The 16,109-nt window shown below is 46.4% G+C and overlaps 1 non-coding gene across 1 annotated transcript; it reads right to left on the bottom strand.

The window, feature by feature from the left end:
* Positions 1-8,878: 8,878 nt before the first annotated feature.
* LOC117975508 (U6 spliceosomal RNA) lies at positions 8,879-8,985 on the bottom strand. The gene has a single exon (XR_004665794.1). It is a non-coding gene; the product is annotated as a U6 spliceosomal RNA (small nuclear RNA).
* Positions 8,986-16,109: the final 7,124 nt, after the last annotated feature.

Below are 16,109 nucleotides of genomic sequence, written 5' to 3'. Positions count from 1 at the left end.
CACACCGGGTAACAGAGAGAGACCCTGTCTAAAAAATAAAATAAAATAAATTATTATTATTATTATTATTATTTTCTTTTCTTTTTTTCTTTTTTCTTTTTTTTTTTTTTTTGGGACGGAGTCTCTCTCTGTCCCCTAGGCTGGAGTGCAGCGGTGCGATCTCAGCTCACTGCAAGCTCCATCTCCCGGGTTCACGCCATTCTCCTGCCTCAGCCTCCTGAGTAGCTGGAACTACAGGCATCTGCCACCGTGCCCGGCTAAACTTTTGTATTTTTAGTTTATTTTTAGTTTAGACGGGGTTTCACCTTGTTAGCCAGGATGTTCTCGATCTCCTGACCTCATGATCTGCCCGCCTCGGCTTCACAAAGTGCTGGGATTACAGGTGTGAGCCCCCGCTCCCGGCTTATTATTATTATTTTTTGAGATGGAGTTTTGCTCTTGTTGCCCAGGCTGGAGTGCAATGGCATGATGACGGCTCACCGCAACTTCTGCCTCCTGGGTTCAAGCAATTCTCCTGCCTCAGCCTCCCAAGTAGCTGGGATTACAGGCATGCGCCACCATGCCCGGCTATTTTTATATTTTTAATAGAGACGGGGTTTCTACATGTTAGTCAGGCTGGTCTCGAACTCCTGACCTCAGGTGATCCTCCCGCCTCAGCCTCCCAAAGTGCTGGGATTACAGGTGTGAGCCACCGCGCCCAGCCCTAGTTTTTAAATTTTTTTTAGAGTCAAGGTTTGACTCCTAGGCTGGCATGTAGCAGTGCTATCATAGCTCACTGCAGCCTCAAACTCTTGGGCTCAAGTGATCTTCCCACCCCAGCCTCCCAAAGTAGCTGAGACTACAAGTGTGTGCCACCACACCAGGCTAATTTTCTGTAGAGACAAGTCTTCACTATGATGCCCAGGCTGGCCTCAGACTCCCAGACTCAAGCAATCCCCCAACCCTTGCCTTCCAAAATGTTAGGATTACAGGTGTGAATCACTGTGCCTGGTCTTTTATTTTTTAAATAATCCACTCACTCCCCTTCACATCCAGAACCATAAACTTGCAGACATTGTTAACTTCTTTGTCCCTCTTGCCCTCCATAGAACTTTCCTGGAAAAAAATCAAATTCCAGTTAAATCCAACAATTCAGCTTCTCCATATATATACCTAGGTAGCTGAATATTGAAGGAGAAAATCTCAGAATCTGGCTAACTAGCATCACTTTAAATTTATGCCCCTAAGCTGGGTGCGGTGGCTCGTGCCTGTAATCCTAGCACTTTGGGAGGCCGAGGCGAGCAGATCACTTGAGATCAGGAGTTCGAGACCAGCCTGGCCAACATGGTGAAACCCCGTCTCTACTAAAAATACAAAAATTAGCTGGGCGTGGTGGCGCATGCCCGTAATCCCAGCTATTTGGGAGGCTGAGGCAGGAGAATAGCTTGAACCCGGGAAGCAGGGGATGCAGTGAGCTGAGACGCGCCACTGCACTCTAGCCTGGGTGACAGAGCAAGACTGTCTCAAAAAAAAAAAAAAATGCCCCTAAAACGCAACACTCCCAAATAATTCTGTATTTCCCTGGTAAATTCTCTTTTCTACCCTGCATAATGATTGTTTCACACCTTCTCTCTTCTAACATCTCCAATACCACCTCCAGTTCACTCTCAGCAGATGATCTTGCTTCATGTTTCATTGATAAAATAGATGCATTTAGATGAGACTGCCTCATTTTTTCCAATACCAAAATCCACCAGTTTACTTGTATCTATTCCCACATGCTTGGCCTTCTACCTTATCAAGGTGAAAGAAGGCAGCCGGGCACAGTGGCTTACGTCTGTAATCCCAGCACTTTGAGAGGCCTAGGCGGGTGGATCACCTGAGGTCAGGAGTTTGAGACCAGCCTGGCCAACATGGTGAAACCCCATCTCTACTAAAAATACAAAACTTAGCCGGGCGTGGTGGCGTGCGCCTGTAATCCCAGCTACTCAGGAGTCTGAGGCAGGAGAATCACTTGAACTCAGGAGGCAGAGATTGCAGTGAGCTGAGATCTTGCCATTGCACTCCAGCCTAGGCGACAGAATGAGATCTTCTCTCAAAAAAAAAAAAAAAAAAAGATGAGAAAAATATCCCTCTTCCTAAGGAAAGTCATCTCCTCACAGCTCTGTGAAGGGATGAAAAAAATTGGATTCCTCTGAGTGCATAGCTAACATTCAATTCTGCCCCCCAGCAACGTTGTTCTCTATACAGGTTACTATGTGTGATGTAGTCCTGAGGAAGGTTGATAAAGTAATTAAGAGGTAGGGGTGGATCTTTAGGTGGCAGTCTAAAGAGTTCATCCACGTAGCACCTCAACCTACTGGATGAAAGTTGCAACTACATAACCCCAGGAATCTTCTTTTTTGTGGTCTTAATTTTCATCATAGTCATATGTTAGGGAGACACCTCCTACACCTCAGAGACAAAGCCAGACTGTTGTTAGGTTAGATGCCATCTCTGGGTGCGGTGGCTTATGCCTGTAATCCTAGCAGTTTGGGAGGCCAAGGCGAAAGGATTGCTTGAGGCCAAGAGTTTGAGACCAACCTGGGAAACATAGTGAGACCCTGTCTCAACAAAAAATTTAAAAACTAGCCAGCTGTGGTGGCGCACACCTGTAGTCCAGCTACTTGGAGGCTGAGGTGCAAGGGTCACTTGAGCCCAGGAGGTTGATGCTGCACTCCAGCCTGGACAACAGAGGTTTTTTTGTCTTATCAAAAACAAACAAACAAAAAAAGATGCCGGGCGCTGTGGCTTACGCCTGTAATCGTAACACTTTGGGAGGCCAAGGCGGGCAATCACCTGAGATTGGGAGTTTGAGACCAGCCTGACTAACATGGAGAAACCCCGTCTCTACTAAAAATACAAAATTAGCCTAGCATGGTGGCCCATGCCTGTAATCCCAGCTACTCGGGAGGCTGAGGCAGGAGAATCGCTTGAACCCAGGAGGCGGTGGTTGCAGTGAGCCGAGATTGCGCCATTGCACTCGAGCCTGGGCAACAAGAGCAAAACTCAGTCTCAAAAAAAAGATGTCACCCTTCTATTGTCTCCCCAAGGCCTGATTTTGTGGAGGGGATTCGCCCACATATCCAGATCAACAGCTGTAGTTGCCCCAACTCTGCTGTGATGACCACTGTGCTGTTTCCTATTATGCAGTGGCTGGAGTAGAAGCAATCTATGATTGCCATAGCAAGAGCCAAAGCAAGCCCTGGGTTGGGAGTTAGTGTCTAGAGCCTTATCTAATTGAATTGTGTGGCCCTAGGCAATTTGAATTGCTTTTCTGAGTCTGCTTCCACTGTAGAATGGAAAAACCAAACAAAAAAATTCCTCTCACTGTCTCTCCTAAGCATATAAAATAAGGCCCCTTCCACACCTGGGTTGATTAGACTATCAAGGATAGAAACATTGCTAACTTTTTTTTTCTAAGAACATTGAGGCTGGGCACGCTGGCTTATGCTTGTAATCCCAGCACTTTGAGAGGCTGAGGCGGGCGGATCACCTGAGATCAGGACTTTGAGACCAGCCTGGCCAACAGGGTGAAACCCCATCTCTACCAAACAGTACAAAAATTGGCCAGATGGGGTGGTGTGTGCCTGTAGTCCTAGCTACTAGGGAGGCTGAGGTGGGAGAATCCCTGGAACCAAGGCGGTTGAGGTTGCAGTGAGCCGAGATCGCATCACTGCACTCCAGCCTGGGCGATAAAGACCCTGTCTCAAAAAAGAAAAGAAAAGAAAACATTCAAGCTTTGGCTTGAATGCCCATGTCAATTTTGGTCAATTAATTCATCTTGGAAGAACTCACTTATGCTGACCAAACTTAGAAGAATATAACATATAAACCACATGGTTAATTTACATATTTCTACATAAAACTTCCAGTGGCCTGGCCGGGCACGGTGGCTCAGGCCTGTAATCCCAGCACTTTGGGAGGACGAGGCAGGCGGATCACTTGAGGCCAGGAGTTTGAGACTAGTCCAGGCAACATGGTGAAACTCCGTCTCTACTAAAAATACAAAAATTAGCTGTGCGTAGTGGTGCACACCTGTAGTCCTAGCTACTTAGGAAATATTTATCTATTTTCAAGCAGAAAAATCACTTGAACCTGGGAGGCTGAGGTTGCAGTGAGCCGTGATTGCACCACTGAACTTCAGTCTGGGTGACAGACAGCGAGAGACTCTGTCTCAAAAAGAGAGAGAGAGAGAGAGAGAAAGAGAGAGAGGAAGGAAGGAAAGAAAGAAAAAGGAAGGGGGGAGGAAGGAAGGAAGGAAAGAGAAAGAAAGAAAGAAAGAAAGAAAGAAAGAAAAGAAAGAAAAAAAAGAGAGAGAGAGAAAGAAAGAATGAACAAAACAACCTCTCTGTACCACTTTTTTTTTTTTTTTTTTTTTTTTTGAGATAGAGTCTCGCTCTGTTGCCCAGGCTGGAGTGCAGTGGCGCGATCCAGCTCACTGTAACCTCCGTCTCTCAGGTTCAAGCGATTCTCCTGCCTCAGGCTCCCGAGTAGCTGGGACAACAAGCACATGCCACCACACCCGACTAATTTTTTGTATTTTTAGTAGAGATGGTGTTTCACTGTGTTACCCATGATGGTCTCGATCTCCTGACCTCATGATCCGCACGCCTTGGCCTCCCAAAGTGCTGGGATTACAGGCATGAGCCACCATACCCGGCCGTCTGTACCACTTTTAAATTTTGTTATTAAAAAATAGAGAAAAAAAACTTCCAGCGGCCTAGACAATCTTATTGGCTAATCAAAATGGTTGACTATTTTGGAAGACAAGTTTGATCATTAGAAGGTTGCTTAGTGAACAAGTGGAATTAGTTGGATAATTTTATTTTATTTTTTTGAGACGGAGTTTCGCTGTCGCCCAGGCTGGAGTGCAGTGGTGTGATCTTGGTTCACTGCAACCTCTGCCTCTCAGGTTCAAGCGATTCTCCTGCCTCAGCCTTCAGAGTAGCTGGGATTATAGGCGCCCGCCACCAATCTCGGTTAATTTTTGTATTTTTAGTAGAGACAGGGTTTTGCCATGTTGGCCAGGCTGGTCTCGAACTCCTGACCTCAGGTAATACACCCGCCTCGGCCTCCCAAAGTGCTAGGATTACAGGCGTGAGCCACTGCGCCCACCCTAGTTGGATAATTTTAGTGACTAATAGAACAGCATACATCTTCTTTATACAGATATAAGATATTCATTTATGTTGGACAAATGGGTAATCCTCTTTCCTAAATGTCGCTGGAGAAATATTGACAATTTTGGGGGTGGGGATTCTTTGCAGACTACTTCCTTACTCCCCCTTCTCTGAAGACAAGGTACAATTCAATTGATTGGGTTTCAGCTCTAGCCAAGTTAATATAATTGATTCTGTTTATATTCCCTTCAGCCATCTTATTCTAATTGATTGGGTTAGAATTTGATTGTGTTAGGCCTCCAGCCATTTTACTTTGAGTGATTAGGTTGCTAGAACTTTAGATATGTTGATAAAATTATGCTTTCCTGAAACTACACCAGGTTATTTGCTACTTCTACAAATGGCTGATCTCATCTATTATACTTTGATTTTTTTGTTTGTTTGTTTTTGTTTTTGAGACAGGGCCTCATTCTCTTGCCCAGGCTGTAGTGCACTGTCGTTATCATGGCTCACTGAAGCCTCTAACTCCTGGGCTCAAGTGATCCTCCTGCTTCAGCCTCCCAAGAAGCTGGGACTGCAGGCACATACCACCACGCTCAGCTGACTTTTCCTAATTTCACCTGTGGGACACAATCGTTTGGGGGACATTTTCTTACTGTTACTGTTTTGTGTCCATTGTAACCTGAAGAACTGCAATGAATTCCTAGTTGGTCTTTCTGCTGTCTCTTCAAATCCTTTATGCACACACAACTGTCAAATTAATCATTTAAAAATTGCTTCCATAAACCTACAGAATAGAAGAAAATAATTGCAATTTTTGTACCTGATAAGGATCCAGTATCCAGAATATATAAAGAACTTTTACGACTACAACAACAACAACAAAAAACAATAATCCAACTCAAAAATGAATAAATGACTTGAATAGACATTTCTCAAATAAAGATATACAAGGCCGGGCGTGGTGGCTCACGCCTGTAATCCCTGCACTTTGGGAGGCCGAGGCTGGCAAATCACGAGGTCAAGAGATCGAGACCATACTGGCCAACAAGGTAAAACCCCGTCTCTACTAAAATACAAAAATTACCTGGGCGTGGTGGCACATGCCTGTAATCCCAGCTACAGGAGAGGCTGAGGCAGGAGAATTGCTTGAACCAGGGAGTCAGAGGTTGCAGTGAGCTGAGATCGTGCCACTACACTCCAGCCTGGTGACAGGGTGAGACTATGTCTCAAAGAAAAAAAAAAAAAGGCCAGGCGCAGTGGCTTATGCCTGTAATCCCAGCACTTTGGGAGACTGAGGCGGGCGGATCACCTGAGGTCGGGAGTTCCAGACCAGCCTGACCAACATGGTGAAACCCCACCTCTACTAAAAATACAAAATTAGCCAGGCATGGTGGTGCATGCCTGTAATCCTAGCTACTCTGGAGGCTGAGGCAGGATAATTGCTTGAACCTGGGAGGCGGAGGTTGCGGTGAGCCGAGATTGCACCATTGCACTCCAGCCTGGGCAACAAGAGCAAAACTCGGTCTCAAAAAAAAAGATATGCAAATAGACAAACATATGAAAAGATGCGCAAATCATTAGTCATTAAGGGGCCGGGCGCAGTGGCTCACACCTGTAATCCCATCACTTTGGGAGGCCGAGGTGGGCGGATCACGAGGTCAGGAGATCGAGACCATCCTGGCTAACACGGTGAAACCCCGTCTCTACTAAAAATACAAAAAAATTAGCCGGGCATGGTGGCGGGCGCCTGTAGTCCCAGCTACTTGGGAGGCTGAGACAGGAGAATGGCGTGAATCCGGGAGGCAGAGCTTGCAGTGGGCTGAGATCACACCACTGCACTCCAGCCTGGGGGACACAGCGAGACTCCGTCTCAAAAAAAAAAAAAAAAAAATCATTAGTCATTAGGGAAATGCAAATCAAAACCATGAGACACCATGGTTTACAACCACCACTAGGATGGCTGTAAAGAAAATACAAAACCAAAAAACTCTGAAAATACCATGTGTTGGTGAGGATGTGGAGAGGAGAAATCAGAACCCTCAAACGTTGTTGGGAATGTAAAATGGTGCAGCCACTGCGGAAAATAATTTGGTAGTTCCTCAAGAAGTTAAACACAGGGCCTGGTGCAGTGGCTCATGCCTGTGATCCCAGTGCTTAGAAGCCCAAGGCAGGAAGATTGCTTGAGACCAGGATTTCAAGGTCATCCTGGGCAACAAAGCAAGAGTCCATCTCTATAAAGAATTTTTTTTTTTTTTTTTGAGACAGAGTCTCACTCTGTTGCCCAGGCTAGAGTGCAATGGCACAATCTTGGCTCACTGCAATCTCTGCCTCCCAGGTTCAAGTGATTCTCCTACCTCAGCCTCCCAAGTAGCTGGGATTACAGGCACCTGACATCATGACCCGCTAATTTTTGTATTTTTGTAGATACGGAGTTTCTCCACGTTGGCCACGCTGGTCTTGAACCTCAGGTGGTCCGCCTGCCTTGGCCTCCAAAAAGTGCTGGGATTACAGGCATGAGCCACTGCGCCAGCCTACAGAAAATACATTTTAAAAAAATTAGCCAAGTGTGGGCCGGGCACGGTGGCTCACACCTGTAATCCCAGCACTTTGGGAGGCTGAGGTGGGTGGATCACAAGGTCAGGAGTTCGAGACCAGCCTGACCAACATGGTGAAACCCCGTCTCTACTAAATACAAAAATTAGCCGGGTGTGGTGGCGCACACCTGTAATCCCAGCTACTCAGGAGGCTGAGGCAGGAGAATTGCTTGAACCCAGGAGGCAGAGGTTGCAGTGAGCCAAGATTGTGCCATTGCACTCCAGCCTGGGCGACAGAGTGAGACTCCATCCCCAAAAAAAAAAAAAAAAAAATTAGCCAAGTGTGCTAGTGCATGCCTGTGGTCCCAGGTACATGGGAGGCTGAGGCTGAAGGATTACTTGAGACCAGGAGGTTGAGGCTGCAGTAAGCCGTCTCCTCGCCACTGCACTCCAGCCTGGAAAACAAAAACAAAAAAGCAAAAAACAAAACAAAGCAAAAACAAAAAACAAAGTCCCAAAAAGAAGTAAAATAGGTTGGGAGTGGTGGTTCACACCTATAATCCCAGAACTTTGGGAGGCCGAGGTGGGCGGATCACCTGAGGTCAGGAGTTCCAGACCAGCCTGGCCAACATGGTGAAACCCTGTCTCTATTAAAAACACAAAAATTAGCCAGGAGTGGTGGCATGTGCCTATAATCCCAGCTACTCAGGAGGCTAAGGCAGGAGAATCACTTGAACCCTGGAGGAAGAGGTTGCAAAGAACCAAGATCCCACCACTGGACTCCAACGTGGGAGACAGAGTGAGACTCCGTCTCAAAAAACAAAAAGTAAAACATAGTTACCATATGACCCAGCAATTCCTCTCCTAAATACATACCCATAATAATTGAAAATACTTGTGGCTGGGAGGAGTGGCTCATGCCTGTAATCCCAGAATTTTGGGAGGTTGAGGTGGGTGGATCACTTGAGGTCAGGAGTTCCAGCCCAGTCTGACCAACATGGTGAAACCTTGTCTCTACTAAAAATTAAAAAAATTAAAAAAAAAAAGCCTGGTGTGTGACGCACACCTGTAATCCCAGCTACTGCAGAGGCTGAGGCAGGAGAATCACTTGAACCCAGGAGGCAGAGGTTGCAGCGAGCTGAGATCTCGCCACTGCACTCCAGCCTGGGTGATAGAGCGAGACTCCATCTCAAAAAAAAAAAAAAAAAGGAAGGATTCGTGAATTTGCATGTCATCCTTGCGCAGGGACCATGCTAATCTTCTCTGCATCATTCCAATTTTAGTGTATGTGCTGCTGAAGCCAGCACTATATATATATATTTTTTGAGGCTCAGTCTTGCTCTGTCACCCAGGCTGGAGTGCAGTGGCATGATCTCGGCTCACTGCAACTTCTGCCTCCTGGGTTCAAGCCATTCTCCTGCCTCAACCTCTTTATAGGCGCGCACCACCACGCCCAGCTAATTTTTGTATTTTTAGTAGAGATGGGGTTTCACCATGTTGGCCAGGCTGATCTCGAACTCCTGACCTTGTGATCTGCTCATCTTGGCCTCCCAAAGTGCTGGGATTACAGGCGTGAGCCATCACGCCCAGCCTCTTTCTGTTACTTCTTTGGGGTCTCTTAATGAAATGTCCCCTTCTGAATAAGGTCTTCCATGACCACCCTATTTAACTCTTCTTCCTTGTTCCTCTTTTCTCCCTAACATAAATGTACCATTCCAAATTGTGCAACATATAGCCCAGCACCCATGGCATGAGCCTGTAGTCCCAACAACTCAGGAGGCTGAGGTGGGAGGATCCCTTGAGCCCAGTAATTGAAGTCCAGCCTAGACAACAGAGTGAAACTTCATCTCTAAAAAAGAATATATATATATATATATATATATATATATAATAAATTGTTCAACAAAGTGGAATTGTCCACTACCCTCTTTTTCCATTTTGTTATTCTCCACAACACTTATCATCTAACTTACTATATAGTTTACTTTTTTTTTTTGAAATGGGGTCTCACTCTGTCACCCAGGCTGGAGTGCAGTGGCAAGATCACGCAGCTCACTGCAGCCTTGATCTCCTGGGCTCAATCGATCCTTCAGCCTCAGCCCCTGGAGTAGCTGGGAATACAGGTGCATGCCACCACGCCCAGCTAATTTTTTATCTTTTTTTAGAGATGAAGTCTTGCTATGTTGCCCAGGCTGGTCTCGAACTCCTGGCTTCAAGCAATCCTCCTGCGTCTGCTTTCCAAAATGTTGGGATTACTGGTGTAAGCCACCCCCACTGGCCCTAGCTTACTTATTTTTTTGGTTTATTGTCTGCTCCTACACATTACCCCACCCCTCTAGCTAGAATGCAAGTTACATGAGGGTAAACATACTTGTCTGTTCTGTTCACTGCTTTATCCCCAGTGCCTGGCCCACAATTGGCATTCAATAAATATTAATAGAATAGAATATAAACATTTACAAACATAGTTATTCATAATTATAGTCTTTTTTGTTTGTTTTTGAGACGGAGTTTTTGTTCTTGTCGCCCAGGCTGGAGTGCAATGGCGCAATCTTGGCTCATTGCAACCTCCTTCTCCCAGGTTCAAGTGATTCTCCTGCCTCAGCCTCCCGAGTAGCTATGATTACAGGTGTGCACCACCACGCCTGGCTAATTTTTGTATTTTTAGTAAAGATGGGGTTTCACCATGTTGACCAGGCTGGTCTGGAACTCCTCACCTCAGGTGATCCACCTGCCTCAGCCTCCCAAAGTGCTGGAATTACAAGGATGAGCCACCGCGCCTCACCTACAGTCTTATTTTTTTTAATTAAAAAAAAAAATCATGACATATAAATTACTCTGCAACTTACTTTTATCATTTAACATGCCATTGTTATTTCTCCAGGTTAATGTATATAGATCTAACATTCCTTTTTTTTTTTTTTTTTTTGAGACGGAGTTTTGGTCTTGTCACCCAGGCTGGAGTACAATGGTACGATCTTGGCTCATGGCAACCTCCTTCTCCCAGGTTCAAGTGATTGTCCTGCCTCAGTCTCCAAAGTAGCTGGGATTACAGGCGCTCACCACCACACCCAGCTAATTTTTGTATTTTTAGTAGAGACGGCATTTCACCATGTTGGCCAGGCTGGTCTCGAACTCCTGACCTCAGGTGATCTGCCCACCTCGGCCTCCCAAAGTACTGGGATTACAAGTGTGAGCCACTGTGCCCGGCCTAGTTGCATATTATTCCACAGTCTAGATGTACGATAATTTATTAACTCATTCCCCTGTTGACAGATGTTATTTCTGGCCATTGTAAACAATTCTATAATAAGCATTCTTAAATATGTATCATTAGGTATTGGGCTGTGTTTTTATTTCTCTAGGAGAGGGTATATCCATGTTTAGTTTTACAGGATATTGCCAGAATACTTTCTAAAAGACTATAACAATTCCAACTTCCACAACATCTGGTCCCTCTATGGCAGCTACCTAGGTTTGTTTTCAAGGTGTTTCACAACCTGGACACAAAGTACCTTTCCAGTTTTATCTCTGTTCTCTTTTCTTTCTTTGAATTCTGTTCCATGAAATCGATCCTTCAAAGATTTCTTATGCAACCTTTAAGACATTCTGCTAAGTGAAATAAGCTAGATGCAAATAGAAAAATATTGTATGATTCCATTTTATGAGGTACTAGAATAGTCAATTCATAGAGACAGAAAGTAGAGTAGTGGTTACTGGCTGCTGGGCAGAGGAAAGAATGGAGGTTATTGGTTTTTTAATTTATTTTAATTAATTAATTAATTAATTAATTTTTGAGGCAGAGTCTCGCTCTGTCACCCAGGCTGGAGTGCAGTGGCGTGATCTCGGCTCACTGCAACCTCTGCCTCCTGGGATCAAGCAATTCTCTGCCTCAGCCTCCCATAGCTGGGATTACAGGCACCCGCCACCAAGCCCGGCTAATTTTTTGTATTTTTAGTAGAGACAGGGTTTCACCATCTTTGCCAAGCTGTTCTTGAACTCCTGACCTCGTGATCCACCCACCTTGGCCTCCCAAAGTGAGCCACCATGCTTGGTCTATTTTTATTTTTTTGTAGAGATGGGGGTCTCACTATTTTGTCCAGGCTGGTCTCGAACTTCTGGCCTCAAGCCATCCACCCGTCTTGGCCTCCCAAGTCCTGTGATTACAGTCATGAGCCATGGCGCCTGGCCAATCATAGAATTTTAAAGTTAGGGCCTGGCCGGGCGTGGTGGCTCACGCCTGTAATCCCAGCACTTTGGGAGGCCGAGGCAGCCAGATAACCTGAGGTCGGGAGTTCGAGACCAGCCTGACCAACATGGAGAAACCCCGTCTCTACTAAAAAAATACAAAATTAGCTGGGCCTGGTGGCACAAGCCTGTAATCCCAGCTACGCGGGAGGCTGAGGCAGGAGAATCACTTGAACCCTGGGAAGCAGAGGTTGCGGTGAGCCGACAGTGTGCCATTGCACTCCAGCCTGGGCAACAAGAGCGAGACTCCATCTCCAAAAAAAAAAAAAGTTAGCTAGGGCCCTAGAAAGCTCTGGTCTGAACCTCTCCCCTTTCCAGAAGTGACAGCTATAGTCCATCCAGAGAGGGTACAGAGACTTGCAGAGTTCTTTCACTGATTAAAGCAAAGTCACAATAATAACTAATGTCTCTAATTCAGTCAATTGTCTTCCTCCCACAGCACAATTACCCCAACAGGCTGGAGAGCTAAGAATCAAGCGATCTTCTGCAACAATATCTGACTTAAAATTTGTCAGTTACTACACAGAAAAAGGAGCCAACCATCCCCATGAACCAACCATACCACACTTTTTCCTCCTTATGGTCCTTGTAGAATATCTGGCACTGAGGTAGAGTCCTTGAGGTAGGACTGGGATGCAAGAGAGGCAGTACAACAAACTAGAGGAGTGGACTGTGGGTAAGAACATGGTTTAGAGTCTCCTGTGCTCAAACGTATGGCTGCTAAAACAGTTCTGTAGCCTTAATTAAATTATTTAACTGCTCTAAACTCCACGTTGCTCATCTGTAAAATGGGTTTAATAATCATCTACTTCGTAAGGATTTTTTATTTTATTTTATTTTTTTGAGATGGAGTCTCACTCTGTCACCCAGGCTGGAGTGTAGTATGCAATGTCGGCTACTGCAACCTCTGCCCTCTGAGTTCAAGCGATTCTCCTGCCTCAGCCTCCCAAGTAGCCGGGATTTCAGGTGCCTGCCACCGCGCCCGGCTAATTTTTTGTATTTTTAGTAGAGACGGGGTTTCACCATCTTGGCCAGGCTGGTCTTAAACTCCTGACCTCGTGATCCACCCGCCTCGGTCTCCGAAAGTGCTGAGATTGCAGGTGTGAGCCACCGCACCCGGCCAGGAATTTTTTTTTTTTTTTTTTTTTTTTTTTTTTGAGACAGAGTTTCGCTCTTGTTGCCCATGCTGGAGTGCAATGGCAGGATCTCAGCTCATTGCAATCTCCACCTCCCGGGTTCAAGAGATTCTCCTGCCTTAGCCTCCGGAGTAGTTGGGATTACAGGCACCTGCCACCACACCTAGCTAATCTTTGTATTTTTAGTAGAGACGGGGTTTCACCATGTTGGCTAGTCTGGTCTCGAACTCCCGGCCTCAGGTGATCTGCCTGCCTCAGCCTCCCAAAGTTTTGGGATTACAGGCATGAGCCACCACGCCCAGCTACTTCATAAGGATTTTTAAAAATGTATTAAATAATGTATTTAAAGATTTAGCACCGTGCCTGGCACATAATAAGTGGTCAGTAAATGTTAGTATTACCTTTAAGCTGCAAAGCCAATGACAACCCACTGACTGTGATGCCAGGCACAGTAAATGTGTGAACAACTCTCCTTGAGGAATAAAAGGACAAGCCTTCACTTCTTCCAGATATAAGGCTTAACACCTGGTATTCCACCAGAAATTCACCTTCTGTCAGAGTACACTGTAGCTCTATAATTTGCATTGTATTGTTTAATTTTTTATTTTATCTTATTTTTATACACAGACTGGGTCTCCCTGTGTTGTCCAGGCTGGAATGCAGTGGCTATTCCCAGGCACAATCACTGCGCACTACGGCCTTGAACTCTTGGGCTCAAGCATCCTCTTGCCTTAGCCCCTGGGGTAATTGGTACTACAGGCACATGCCACAGCGCCCTTGTATTGTATTGTTTTATGTTTCCTTGATTCTACTCCGACTATTAGAAAAATTCCTGGGTGGCTGGGCGCGGTGGCTCACGCCTGTAATCCCAGCACTTTGGGAGGCCAAGGCGGGTGGATCATCTGAGGTCCGGAGTTCGAGACCAGCCTGGCCAGTATGGCGAAACTCCGTCTCTACTAAAAGTACAAAAATTAGCCAGGGGTGGCAGGCGCCTGCAATCCCAGCTACAAGGGAGGCTGAGGTGGCAGGGAGAATCGCTTGCAACCGGGAGGCGGAGGTTACAGTGAGCCAAAATCACACCACTGCACTCCAGCCTGGCGACAGAGAGAGACTCCGTCTTAAAAAAAAAAAAAAAAAAAAAAAAGGCCGGGTGCAGCAGTGGCTCACGCCTGTAATCCCAGCACTCTGGGAGGCCGAGGCGGGCGGATCACGAGGTCAGGAGATGGAGACCATCCTGGCTAACACGGTGAAACCCCGTCTCTACTAAAAATACAAAAAATCAGCCAGGCGTGGTGGTGGGCGCCTGTGGTCCCAGCTACTCTGGAGGCTGAGGCAGGAGAATGGCGTGAACCCGGGAGGCGGAGCTTGCAGTGAGCCGAGATTGAGCCACTGCACTCCAGCCTGGGGGACAGAGCGAGACTCCGTCTCAAAAAGAAAAATTCCTGGGTAAGTTTGGAATCTCTTCTTGGAGGGCTCCTAAGGATATAATTTTCAGAGATGAGGGAAAAAATCCCTTTAGGATAATTAAGGTAATAGGTGTCCCTGCCCTAAGAGGAGTCAGGGATCAGGAAACCAAGGGATAGGGGAAAGCCAAGCTTCATCAAAATCATTCCCTATTGTGAAATTCTTGCATTCAGTAAACTTCTCTTTTCTCATTTTGCAACGGCTCATTTCTTTCCTCTCCTTTCTTTCCTTCTTTCCTTCTTTCTTTTCTTTCTTTCTCCTTTTCTTTTCTTTTTTTTTGAGATGGAGTTTCGCTCTTGTTGCCCAGGCTGGAGTGAAATGACGAGATCTCGCCTCACCTCAACCTCCGCCTCCCGGGTTCAAGTGAGTCTCCTGGCTCAGCCTCCCGAGTAGCTGGGATTACAGGCATGTTCCACCACGCCCGGCTAATTTTGTATATATGTATATTTTTTGAGACGGAGTCTCGCTCTGTCACCCAGGTTGGAGTGCAGTGGCGCGATCTCAGCTCACTGCAAACTCCGCCTCCTGGGTTCACGCCATTGTCCTGCCTCAGCCTCCAGAGTAGCAGGGACTACAGGCGCCCGCCACCCACGCCCGGCTAATTTTTTGTATTTTTAGTAGAGACGGGGTTTCACTATGTTAGTCAGGATGGTCTTGATCTCCTGATCTCGTGATCCGCCCGCCTCGGCCTCCCAAAGTACTGGGATTACAGGTGTGAGCCACCACGCTCGGCCTGTATTTTTTTTTTTTAGTAGAGACGGGGTTTCTCCATGTTGGTCAGGTTGGTTTCAAACTCCCGACCTCAGATGATCCGCTCGCCTCGGCCTCCCAAAGTGCTGGGATTACAGGCTTGAGCCACCGCGCCCAGGCACAACGGCTTGTTTCTATTGGAAAACCCCAGAATTTACTCCCTATAACCCCTCTCTTATTCTAATCCCTTTCCCCGTTTGTCCCCCAAACCCCATCTCCAAAGCCGATTTCACGTTGAGCTCAAGTTGGCTTTTACAAACTGACTTCTCATGTTCCTCAGGCCCAGCAAAGCCTGGAACTCCACCTTAGGGAGATTGTTATTGCGACTATCAACTCCTGGCAGCCTTGGTTTATGTAGTTAACATGTTGGGCCTTTCTTGGCTCTACTCTATGGTTGTGCAGACTTTATGTGAGGATGCTGAAGTGACCTGAGCGAGCATGAGGGAAGGGCTAGCCACAGAGATCATGGACCTAATGCGGGCGCTGAAAATAGGGATTAGGGCAGGATTCCGGTTAGAAAGCGCCAGTGTTAAAGGCTAAGGAGACACAGCGCCCCCTAAAGAGGGTGCGGTTTAAAATCGCTAAATCAGTCCGACAATATCACGTGTCCTCGGCCCTACCAATTGAAAATTAACAACCGCTTCTTCTGTTCCCCATGGAAACAACCCCGCCCCACTAACCCTCCCGCCCCAATGAGTCGTGAGGTTTTGGCGTTTTATTGAGTATTCAAGCTGACAATCAAACACCTGAGCCTTCTGGTTGGACACTTTGCTTCCGGTAAGCAAGCTAGTACAATAATTGGCCAATAAAGCAAGCCTTACCCAATGATCCTT

Source organism: Pan paniscus, chromosome 10 (assembly GCF_029289425.2).
Source record: "Pan paniscus chromosome 10, NHGRI_mPanPan1-v2.0_pri, whole genome shotgun sequence".
NCBI classification, from domain to species: domain Eukaryota; kingdom Metazoa; phylum Chordata; class Mammalia; order Primates; family Hominidae; genus Pan; species Pan paniscus.
Note: the sequence above shows the minus strand (reverse complement) of the source record. Positions and strands in the feature narration are given on the sequence as shown.